Raw genomic sequence first — 12,763 nt, forward strand, 5'->3', positions numbered from 1 at the left:
AGAAGTCACGAAAACCGGCCCAGAACCATGAATTGTTTACTTGTGGGGGCGCGTATCTCCGGTGACCGACGGGCCCCTCGAGTATTGTGGGTATGGGGAGAACAGGAAGACACGCTACTTTCCGAATATGCAAGCCCCGGTGTCACATTTAAAGTTGTTATAGTGCCCGAGCTCAAAATGGCCAGACACTGCTGATCGCTCTGGGCTATTTCGACCCATGCGTCAGCTGAGCTTGGTCTGTGTGTGTGTGTCAGAGAACAAATTGAACTGTGCCTTCCCCATAACATGCTCCTACGGACCTGCTGGATATCACAACTAACGAGGGAAGGGTGCGATGTCACTCAGAGATAATTGCACCAAATATGGTGTAGGAGTAGATTATGGGAATAGAAAAGAACGTGGGCAAATCGATAAATGTGACAATTTTCATCTTGTTCTCGAGACGGAACGATAAATTTCTCGAGTGTCTTGGGCAACACTAGTTCACCCAAGTCCTCGCGAGTTGTTCCCTTGGGATTCGTGTAAAACTGATTCAAATGCAAAGTTCTCCGCGACTCAATGTGTATTGTACTAATTTTAGCGGCCCATACTGGTACCTTGCATATTTATGGACCTTCATATACCTATACTACAAATATACACTACTGTAACACCTGGACACGTAACTGCTTTTATGTAACTACATAAATGTGGGCATATGCAAAACAAATTGGTTCAAGTACTGTTTCTCTGACACATGCTACCCACCCCGGCCGCCATCTTAGATCTGCCACATTGAATTCAACTTTCGATTTTTCAAATGGGAATAGGTGCAAGTGATACGTAAAATTTGCATACAATTTTCTCGGAAATTCGTTGGTGTAGTGAATTTTACCGTAGCTTGTACCGTTTGCAAGATATTGCATGTTAAAGCCCTCCAGCCTGTTCGTCACTAGACATTGCAGAGTAATATCAGTTACTTACGTTTTTGATGTTGACAAATCGAAACAATTTGTAACTACAAAAATACTGTAGGTATAAACAAACTCTTTACAACATTGGTGTCATAATCTCATTACATCTATGTGAGTGAATGTTATTAGTTCCGTGTTATACTATTATTTAGGCATATGCATGAGACGAGTCGAGAAAGGATTATCCTCACAAAATTCGAGTCGAGACACGGCTCTTTCAATAGAAAAATATACATTTTTCGAGTCGAGGCATCACTTTTACAGCACATTTTCGAGACGAGACAGCCACAAATTTAGTCTCGTGCGTATCCCTAGAAGTATTGCATCACGATCAAAATTCCTAATGTAAATCCAGTTACGACCACATTTGGAAGAAGACTTACCATTTCCGACTGAGTATGTATGTACGTTCAGAGAATATTTCGTCAACAATAAATGGTGTAAAAGATTACATATACACACGGGGCCTTGCACAACTATCTATTAGGTTCAATATTCGTGGTGCCTGATATTTAACATGCAATACCTTGCAAACGGTACAAGCTACGATAAAACTCACTACAATGGATTTCCGAGAAGATTCTACATGAATCTGATGTATTAATTGCACCTATTCCCATTTGAAAAATTGAAAGTTGAATCTAATATGGCGGATCCGAGATGGCGGCCGGGGTGGTAACATGTGTCAGAGAAGCAGTATTTGATCTAATTTGTTTTACATATGCCCACATTCATGTCCAGTTACATCTAAAGAAACTAAAAGCAATTTTGTGTCCGAGTGTTATAGTTTTGTATGATTGAATTCCGGATATATGGAGGCCCAAAAATATGAAAAATTACTGGTATGGGTCGCTAAAATTAATACAATACACACTGGGTCGCGGAGAACTTTACATTTGAATGAATTTTACATGAATCCCGAGGGGACCTTTCGCAAACGTGTCTTGTTAGATTTCAAGCACTATGCTACATGATTCATAGTATAACAACTATAAAGTAATAGCGGGAGGTACGAACATAACGGAGAGCGTTCATCAACGTTTAAAGATACATAGTAATTATACAATATGTACTCCGATAATAAATATGATTTTAATATTGTTATATCACACTCTTCATGGACCTATCGTAACACGGGAGGATAAATTTAAGGTAAAATAAAGGCATAGATCTTGTACCTAAATTTTAAAATCGAGAGAGACGAATAAAAGCTTTCGGAAAATCTGGACAAGACTACAAGTAACTTACACGACAAGACGCAAAAAATCTTATTTCTCGTCTCGTCTCGTGGGCCACACTAAATAATGTTCAACGCTTCATCATTAAATATCTGTAACTATAGGCCGTATGCAGAATCGTTTTGTCATATGATTAGCGTTATACTGACAGCCTACTTTTGCACGAAACATATGTTAGTCGAGCCTCTTTAGTATGGAACTAATTATGCTTCAGAACGACTCTGCATAAGGCCCTATGTGTCTGAGTATGTTTTGAGATAATGCAGATAAAAATAATATTAAATATAAAAAGAACAATTGCATATTAAAGTCCTAGTGTTCGTTCTTATTGTAACTGTATTTGTATTCAGGACTATCAAATATTTGAAGGGTGCGGAAGAACAAGAGACTAGCACCAACTACACAAAACTGGGATTTTCAATAAACAGCGAAATTTTAGCTGCTTCCATCGTGTCTCAGGGTTTGTTTCATTGAAAAGTCGCTAGATAGAGCAAGGAGTTCGGTTTAGTTAAACTTCTGCTGTAACCGCTTGCGTCAACGCAACAAAAACTTGGCGTTTTAGTTTGTGATGAGCAGCATAACAGTTATAATAGCGTTTTTCAGGAGTTTGTGTAGCGTTACGTACTGCAAATTTTGCAAAAGCTAAAAAATAAATTAGACCCCTACAATTTGCGTGGTGGCGCTTGTTCAGTCGTTTGGTCGCACCCCTCAAATTAGTATTAATACTTGCATTTAAAATTTATTTTTCCAGGCTGAGTTTTTTAATCAAGATGATGTAGCGCTTCCAGGTTTTCATAAATTCTTCCGCTTTCAGTCTGGTGAAGAACGTCACCACGCGTTTCTCATGCTGGATTATATAAGCAGATGTGGTGGTCGAATTGTTTTGAAAGGAATACCAGATCCTCCGGACTCCTCGAGTTGGAATACGCCTTTAAAAGCTATGGAGTTCGGTATGAACCTTGAAAAGAGCGTGCACGAGGTAGGTTCAATTATCTAACTGTCTATAGCCGAGGATTTATTTGTGGAGAAAGTAGAGGTCTGCACGGGCACGGGCCGTACATTTTTAAATATACAACCATATTTCTCAGCCGTTTCGGATCTAACTTTTTTAAATATACTGTACAACGATATTTATTGGGCCGTTCTTTCTGGAGAACTTTTAAAGCACAACTGCAAAATTAAACCTCTAATTGCTGTAAATAGAAATATGATTTTACATCAATTATTAAGTTTCTGTAATTCGGGCTTATTTAGGGCTCATTTGATCATCGCACGAGCTCGGGCCTAAATGCTAAAACATATTTTGGACTGGGGTCGGGTCTCACATTATAAGCTCACGGGCTGCGCCGAGCTCGGGTCAAAAATTCCGGCGCGTGCAGATCTCTAGGGGAATGGGGGCTTTGCAAGCCTTGAAATGGTGGAATGTTTGCCGAGGTAACTAAACTAGGTTGACTCCTCCCCTGCAGAACTAAACATCAAGCCCTATGTGATTCGAGTTCCATAACTTGAAGGTCCCCTATCCCTAAATTTTGAAACCACTGGCACCACAGAGTCTTCGGGGCCTTTATCGCCGCTACTGAATTTCTATCTAGCTTTCTCCTCCTTCTACATTGTCGATAGATTACAAATTTAATAAACTTATAAACATTTTGCACTACAAACGTGGACAAACTATTAGCAATTTTAGGATTTTCACGTGAAATTTGAAGAAAATCGCAAATCAAAGAAAGAATACGTGTGTGAACGTTTTAATATCTGAATAATTTTATATTCCACTACATTCTACGTGCCGTTACAGTATTTCAGTACTTTGTGTGGAAACCCTTGACTTGACATAGTGCCTGGATTCGTTTTGGCATCTGGCTTATTAACGTACAGCAAAAGTTCTTTATTTCTGGATCACCGTGTCATGCATTATTCATTACATCTGTCAGCTGGTTTCTTGAAGTTGGATACTGCTCCGTAACTTCTTTGTTCAGGAAGGCCCATAGAGACTCTATGGTGTTCATATCTAGGCTGTTTCCAGGCCACAGAAGGACTTTGGCTTCTTTGTCTTGGAAACAACCTTACCCTTGTGCCACGGCGCACCATCGTGCATAAAAATCGAGTCCCAGATGGAAACCATTCAAGGAACTGTGGCATCAGTGATGACTTTTTGATATTGCCCTGCGTTCATGTTTCGTTCTACTACACAGAGACGTCCCATTCCTTTCACACTAATGCGGTTCCATACGACAACTCGTGTTGTATATTTCACACTTTGTCTTATATTATATGCCTTAAAGGCTTCGCCTTCGGTTCTCCTCACACATACTGGGAGTTCTCCTTTTCTATAGAAATTATGGTCTCGTCACTGAATACAACCTGTGGTCAAATGACCATTTTTCAAAATCTTTAACATTACTGAAGTCTACATGAATCACATTAAAATCCGTTCAGTAACCAACGATACAGGTAATCTGTGCATTTGCAATCTATGAAATTGTACTTAAATGATAATCTAAATTATGTATTATTACTCTCAAATAACCAATAAAATATCAACCTACCTTTCCCCAATCATCTGCAGTCCAATTCTGATGATCTCTGCCCCACTGATATCGTTTCTTCACCATCCCCGGACAGGCCGGTAGCCAGCCCAAAAATGTAGGGGGAGCCAGCTGAAGTTGGGGGGGCGATTCAACCATATTATAGTTTGTTTGCAAGCCTACCCCCATGCCGTAGGCGTCGGAGGACCACCGATGGGCAACTAGAGATACCTCGACAAAAAGTGGCGACCCCGCAGCGACGATCCGCGGGTCGCCCCACTTCCGTTTTGAAAATTATACCACCAGCGGCAGAGACGCGACGAAACGCCAATGAACAACAAAATTATTCCACCAAAATATGTTAAATCGCCTATATGCGTAATTTGTTACATTAAGGAGAGTCTAAGAAACACTTTAAAAAAACGCACCCCAGGGTAGGGGCGAACCACCAGCCTTTGGATAACTAGTCGCATGCTCTTCCGACTTGGCCACGGAGGCGATGTGAAAACGTCGCTTGTAGAGACATAAATCATTTAGGTATTTCTAATTTAGCTAATTAGACTGCTCCTGTAACCGTGTATATTCAACGATAACCGCTTGAGATTAGCTAAAATCCGTTCGCCATGTAATTTTATAACAAAAAGACGCGCGTCTATTCAAGTTCAACAGAGTCCGAATTATCGCTCGTTTCTTTGGCGACACATCTTTTGTCTTACTGATTGTTCCAAAACCAGAGTACACATCAAGTTAAAAAATCCTCTTCACGCAAACACACGATTTTTCCCCTTCCTCCGGAACCGCTGACGACTCTCTCACTGTCTCGCCGATTAATACTGTATATACTGCACTGTAGATAGATAAATTGTTATTATTGAAACTTATCTTTATAATGCTCTTATCCTTACCACTTTAATGATGTTGATTACCAGTGCCTTCTTTTTACTTTCTCTTTTTCTCTGTTTTTTGACCCACTGATTTATATGAAGAATTATTTTTCTATATCCTTTTGAAATGAACTGAAATTTCTAAGGGTTTGATTTATAGATTTATTCTTCAAACAAACGTAAATATCCCTTACTTCGTGAAAATTATTTGTTATATATATAGGCCAATAGTTCCCAACCTTTTTTGACTGACAATACATTTTACTGAACCCACTGGCATTGCAACACATTTGTTCAATTGTTTCTTGGTATTAATACTAATATAAATTATATTAGTAAAAAACCTGTAAGCTTTTGTAATGTGTTTACTGGACGTAGTACTATGCATTGCTGCTGTATCTGAAGGCGACGACAAATATAGTCCGTCTCAAAATTCGTTTTAATTAATTATTAAAAGCTTCATGATTTTTAAATTCAATAATTTCGCGAGACATTAGTATGTCGCGAAACACCACTTGGGAAACACTGACATAAGGGAATAATTTCTATATTTGTTATTCACATTTCTTCTTAAGGAGTGTTTAATTTATAAATTATGCAAATTCATTTTATGAAAACAAGCGACATTAAACTGTAGACTTGAAGGAGAAATCATTCAAGTTCCAGTTCATTTCGAAGAAAAACAGGAAAAAATTATTTTCCATATAAATCAGTGGGTTTAAAAATGAAGATACTGTACGTATTTTTTATTAATCTAACTACGTCTGAACACACATTAATAATTTTAAAAATTTATTTTATCTCTTTCTTTTTTCTTCTCTTTTTTTCTATCTTTTAGAAGTTGCTAGTTATTCATAAAATAGCTGAAGAGCATGATGATCCCGGTTTTTATACGTTTCTGGGAGATTTTCTCAAGGATCAAGTGAAAGCCATAAGAGAGTTCGCTGAACACGTGACCACACTTCGACTAATTGAAGATAAACCAGGAGTTTATTTGTATGATCGAGAGCTCCTCAAGAAGATGGAAAAGGTCTCCACATCAGAGACAAAACCCTATCTGAGGAAAATTGAATGTTCTTCATGAGTTGTCTTAAATAATAGTACCTTACTTCGACATTAGTGTGTATGTGTATGCATACTTCGTAAATTGTGTTCGTATCGTTTGAATATTTGTAATAGAAGGATAAAAATTGGATTGTTGGTATTTGATCTAATTTGTTTTACATATGCCCACATTCATGTCCAGTTACATCTAAAGAAACTAAAAGCAATTTTGTGTCCATCGTTATAGTAGTGTATGATTGAATTCCGGATATATGGAGGCCCAAAAATATGAAAAATTACTGGTATGGGTCGCTAAAATTAATACAATACACACTGGGTCGCGGAGAACTTTACATTTGAATGAATTTTACACGAATCCCGAGATTTCGCAAATGTGTCTTGTTAGATTTCAACCACTGTGCTACATGATTCATAGTATAACAACTATAAAGTAATAGCGGAAGGTACGAACATAACGGAGAGCGTTCATCAACGTTTAAAGATACATAGTAATTATACAATATGTACTCCGATAATAAATATGATTTTAATATTGTTATATCACACTCTTCATGGACCTCTCGTAACACGGGAGGATAAAATTAAGGAAAAATCAGGGCATAGATCTTGTACCTAAATTTTAAAATCTAGAGGGATGAATAAAATCTTTCGGAAAATCTGGACAAGACGAGACGCAAAAAATCTTATTTCTCGTCTCGTCTCGTGGGCCACACTAAAACATGTCCAACGCTTCATCATCAAATATCTGTAACTATAGGCCGTATGCAGAATCGTTTTGTCATATGATTAGCGTTATACTAACAGCCTACTTTTGCAGGAAACATGTTAGTCGAACTCTTTAGTATGGAACTAATAATGCTTCAGAACGACTCTGCATAAGGCCCTATGTGTCTGAGTATGTTTTGACATAATGCAGATAAAAATAATATTAAATATAAGAAGAACAATTGCATATTAAAGTCCTAGTGTTCGTTCTTATTGTAACTGTATTTGTATTCAGGACTATCAAATATTTGAAGGGTGCGGAAGAACAAGAGACTAGCACCAACTTAAGCAAAACTGGGATTTTCAATAAAAAGCGAAATTTTAACTGCTTCTATCGTGTATCAGGGTTTGTTTCATTGAAAAGTCGCTAGATAGAGCAAGGAGGTCGGTTTAGTTAAACGAGTGTGTATTTTATTTGGACGAGCATGGGCTAAAAGTTTTTAAATTACTTCTGCTGTAACTGCTTGCGTCAACGCAACAAAAACTTGGCATTTTAGTTTGTGATAAGCAGCATAACAGTTATAATAGTGTTTTGCAGGTGTTTGTGTAGCGTTACGTACTGCAAATTTTGCAAAAGCTAAAAAATAAATAAGACCCCCGTACAATTTGCGTGGTGGCGCTTGTTCAGTCGTTTGGTCGCACCCCTGAAATTAGTACTAATACTTGCATTTAAAATTTATTTTTCCAGGCTGAGTTTTTTAATCAAGATAATGTAGCGCTTCCAGGTTTTCATAAATTCTTCCGCCTTCAGTCTGGTGAAGAACGTCACCACGCGTGTCTCATGCTGGATTATATGACCAGTTGTGGTGGTCGAATTGTTTTGAAAGGAATACCAGATCCTCCGGATTCCTCGACTTGGAATACGTCTTTAAAAGCTATGGAGTTCAGTATGAACCTTGAAAAGAGCGTGAACGAGGTAGGTTCAATTATCTAACAGTCCTATAGCCGAGGATTTATTTGTGGAGAAAGTAGAGGTCTGCACGGGCTCGGGCCGTAAATTTTTAAATATACAACCATATTTCTCGGCCGTTTCGGATCTAACTTTTGTAAATATACTGCACAACGATATTTATTGGACCGTTCTTTCTGGAGAACTTTTAAAGCACAACTGCAAAATTAAACCTCTAATTGCTGTAAATAGAAATATGATTTTACATTAATTCTTAAGTTTCTGTAATTCGGGCTTATTTAGGGCTCATTTGATTATCGCACGAGCTCGGGCCTAAATGCTAAAACATATTTTGGACTCGGGTCAAAAATCCCGGCGCGTGCAGATCTCTAGGGGAATGGGGCCTTTGCAAGCCTTGAAGTGGTGGAATGTTTGCCTAGGTAACTAAACTAGGTTGACTCCTCTCCTGCAGAACTAAGCATCAAACCCTATGTGATTCGAATTCCATAACTTGGTCTCCTATCCCTAAATTTTGAAACCACTGGCACCACAGAGTCTTCGGGGCCTTTATCGCCGCTACTGAATTTCTATCTAGCTTTCTCCTCCTTCTACATTGTCGATAGATTACAAATTTAATAAACTTATAAACATTTTGCACTACAAACGTGGACAAACTATTAGCAATTTTAGGATTTTCACGTGAAATTTGAAGAAAATCGCAAATCAAAGAAAGAATACGTGTGTGAACGTTTTAATATCTGAATAATTTTATATTCCACTACATTCTACGTGCCGTTACAGTATTTCAGTAGTTTGTGTGGAAACCCTTGACTTGACATAGTGCCTGGATTCGTTTTGGCATCTGGCTTATTAACGTACAGCAAAAGTTCTTTATTTCTGGATCACCGTGTCATGCATTATTCATTACATCTGTCAGCTGGTTTCTTGAAGTTGGATACTGCTCCGTAACTTCTTTGTTCAGGAAGGCCCATAGAGACTCTATGGTGTTCATATCTAGGCTGTTTCCAGGCCACAGAAGGACTTTGGCTTCTTTGTCTTGGAAACAACCTTACCCTTGTGCCACGGCGCACCATCGTGCATAAAAATCGAGTCCCAGATGGAAACCATTCAAGGAACTGTGGCATCAGTGATGACTTTTTGATATTGCCCTGCGTTCATGTTTCGTTCTACTACACAGAGACGTCCCATTCCTTTCACACTAATGCGGTTCCATACGACAACTCGTGTTGTATATTTCACACTTTGTCTTATATTATATGCCTTAAAGGCTTCGCCTTCGGTTCTCCTCACACATACTGGGAGTTCTCCTTTTCTATAGAAATTATGGTCTCGTCACTGAATACAACCTGTGGCCAAATGACCATTTTTCAAAATCTTTAACATTACTGAAGTCTACATGAATCACATTAAAATCCGTTCAGTAACCAACGATACAGGTAATCTGTGCATTTGCAATCTATGAAATTATACTTAAATGATAATCTAAATTATGTATTATTACTCTCAAATAACCAATAAAATATCAACCTACCTTTCCCCAATCATCTGCAGTCCAATTCTGATGATCTCTGCCCCACTGATATCGTTTCTTCACCATCCCCGGACAGGCCGGTAGCCAGCCCAAAAATGTAGGGGGAGCCAGCTGAAGTTGGGGGGGCGATTCAACCATATTATAGTTTGTTTGCAAGCCTACCCCCATGCCGTAGGCGTCGGAGGACCACCGATGGGCAACTAGAGATACCTCGACAAAAAGTGGCGACCCCGCAGCGACGATCCGCGGGTCGCCCCACTTCCGTTTTGAAAATTATACCACCAGCGGCAGAGACGCGACGAAACGCCAATGAACAACAAAATTATTCCACCAAAATATGTTAAATCGCCTATATGCGTAATTTGTTACATTAAGGAGAGTCTAAGAAACACTTTAAAAAAACGCACCCCAGGGTAGGGGCGAACCACCAGCCTTTGGATAACTAGTCGCATGCTCTTCCGACTTGGCCACGGAGGTGATGTGAAAACGTCGCTTGTAGAGACATAAATCGTTTAGGTATTTCTAATTTAGCTAATTAGACTGCTCCTGTAACCGTGTATATTCAACGATAACCGCTTGAGATTAGCTAAAATCCGTACGCCATGTAATTTTATAACAAAAAGACGCGCGTCTATTCAAGTTCAACAGAGTCCGAATTATCGCTCGTTTCTTTGGCGACACATCTTTTGTCTTACTGATTGTTCCAAAACCAGAGTACACATCAAGTTAAAAAATCCTCTTCACGCAAACACACGATTTTTCCCCTTCCTCCGGAACCGCTGACGACTCTCTCACTGTCTCGCCGATTAATACTGTATATACTGCACTGTAGATAGATAAATTGTTATTATTGAAACTTATCTTTATAATGCTCTTATCCTTACCACTTTAATGATGTTGATTACCAGTGCCTTCTTTTTACTTTCTCTTTTTCTCTGTTTTTTGACCCACTGATTTATATGAAGAATTATTTTTCTATATCTTTTTGAAATGAACTGAAATTTCTAAGGGTTTGATTTATAGATTTATTCTTCAAACAAACGTAAATATCCCTTACTTCGTGAAAATTATTTGTTATATATATAGGCCAATAGTTCCCAACCTTTTTTGACTGACAATACATTTTACTGAACCCACTGGCATTGCAACACATTTGTTCAATTGTTTCTTGGTATTAATACTAATATAAATTATATTAGTAAAAAACCTGTAAGCTTTTGTAATGTGTTTACTGGACGTAGTACTATGCATTGCTGCTGTATCTGAAGGCGACGACAAATATAGTCCGTCTCAAAATTCGTTTTAATTAATTATTAAAAGCTTCATGATTTTTAAATTCAATAATTTCGCGAGACATTAGTATGTCGCGAAACACCACTTGGGAAACACTGACATAAGGGAATAATTTCTATATTTGTTATTCACATTTCTTCTTAAGGAGTGTTTAATTTATAAATTATGCAAATTCATTTTATGAAAACAAGCGACATTAAACTGTAGACTTGAAGGAGAAATCATTCAAGTTCCAGTTCATTTCGAAGAAAAACAGGAAAAAATTATTTTCCATATAAATCAGTGGGTTTAAAAATGAAGATACTGTACGTATTTTTTATTAATCTAACTACGTCTGAACACACATTAATAATTTTAAAAATTTATTTTATCTCTTTCTTTTTTCTTCTCTTTTTTTCTATCTTTTAGAAGTTGCTAGTTATTCATAAAATAGCTGAAGAGCATGATGATCCCGGTTTTTATACGTTTCTGGGAGATTTTCTCAAGGATCAAGTGAAAGCCATAAGAGAGTTCGCTGAACACGTGACCACACTTCGACTAATTGAAGATAAACCAGGAGTTTATTTGTATGATCGAGAGCTCCTCAAGAAGATGGAAAAGGTCTCCACATCAGAGACAAAACCCTATCTGAGGAAAATTGAATGTTCTTCATGAGTTGTCTTAAATAATAGTACCTTACTTCGACATTAGTGTGTATGTGTATGCATACTTCGTAAATTGTGTTCGTATCGTTTGAATATTTGTAATAGAAGGATAAAAATTGGATTGTTGGTATTTGATCTAATTTGTTTTACATATGCCCACATTCATGTCCAGTTACATCTAAAGAAACTAAAAGCAATTTTGTGTCCATCGTTATAGTAGTGTATGATTGAATTCCGGATATATGGAGGCCCAAAAATATGAAAAATTACTGGTATGGGTCGCTAAAATTAATACAATACACACTGGGTCGCGGAGAACTTTACATTTGAATGAATTTTACACGAATCCCGAGGGGACATTTCGCAAATGTGTCTTGTTAGATTTCAACCACTGTGCTACATGATTCATAGTATAACAACTATAAAGTAATAGCGGAAGGTACGAACATAACGGAGAGCGTTCATCAACGTTTAAAGATACATAGTAATTATACAATATGTACTCCGATAATAAATATGATTTTAATATTGTTATATCACACTCTTCATGGACCTCTCGTAACACGGGAGGATAAAATTAAGGAAAAATCAGGGCATAGATCTTGTACCTAAATTTTAAAATCTAGAGGGATGAATAAAAGCTTTCGGAAAATCTGGACAAGACGAGACGCAAAAAATCTTATTTCTCGTCTCGTCTCGTGGGCCACACTAAAACATGTCCAACGCTTCATCATCAAATATCTGTAACTATAGGCCGTATGCAGAATCGTTTTGTCATATGATTAGCGTTATACTAACAGCCTACTTTTGCAGGAAACATGTTAGTCGAACTCTTTAGTATGGAACTAATAATGCTTCAGAACGACTCTGCATAAGGCCCTATGTGTCTGAGTATGTTTTGACATAATGCAGATAAAAATAATATTAAATATAAGAACGAACAATTGCATAT

General features: G+C 37.7%; 1 pseudogene across 1 annotated transcript in view; it reads left to right on the top strand.

The window, feature by feature from the left end:
• Positions 1-6,720, top strand: part of LOC145681878 (soma ferritin pseudogene) — a 41,764-nt pseudogene extending 35,044 nt beyond the window's left edge. The window contains exons 2-3 of the transcript XR_014130867.1: positions 2,943-3,170; positions 6,442-6,720. The product of XR_014130867.1 is annotated as a soma ferritin pseudogene (transcript). The remainder of the gene's footprint in view (positions 1-2,942; positions 3,171-6,441) is intronic.
• The last annotated feature ends 6,043 nt before the right edge of the window (positions 6,721-12,763 follow it).

Source organism: Thermobia domestica, chromosome 1, assembly GCF_964235325.1.
Source record: "Thermobia domestica chromosome 1, izTheDome1.hap1.1, whole genome shotgun sequence".
Taxonomy (NCBI): Eukaryota; Metazoa; Arthropoda; class Insecta; order Zygentoma; family Lepismatidae; genus Thermobia; species Thermobia domestica.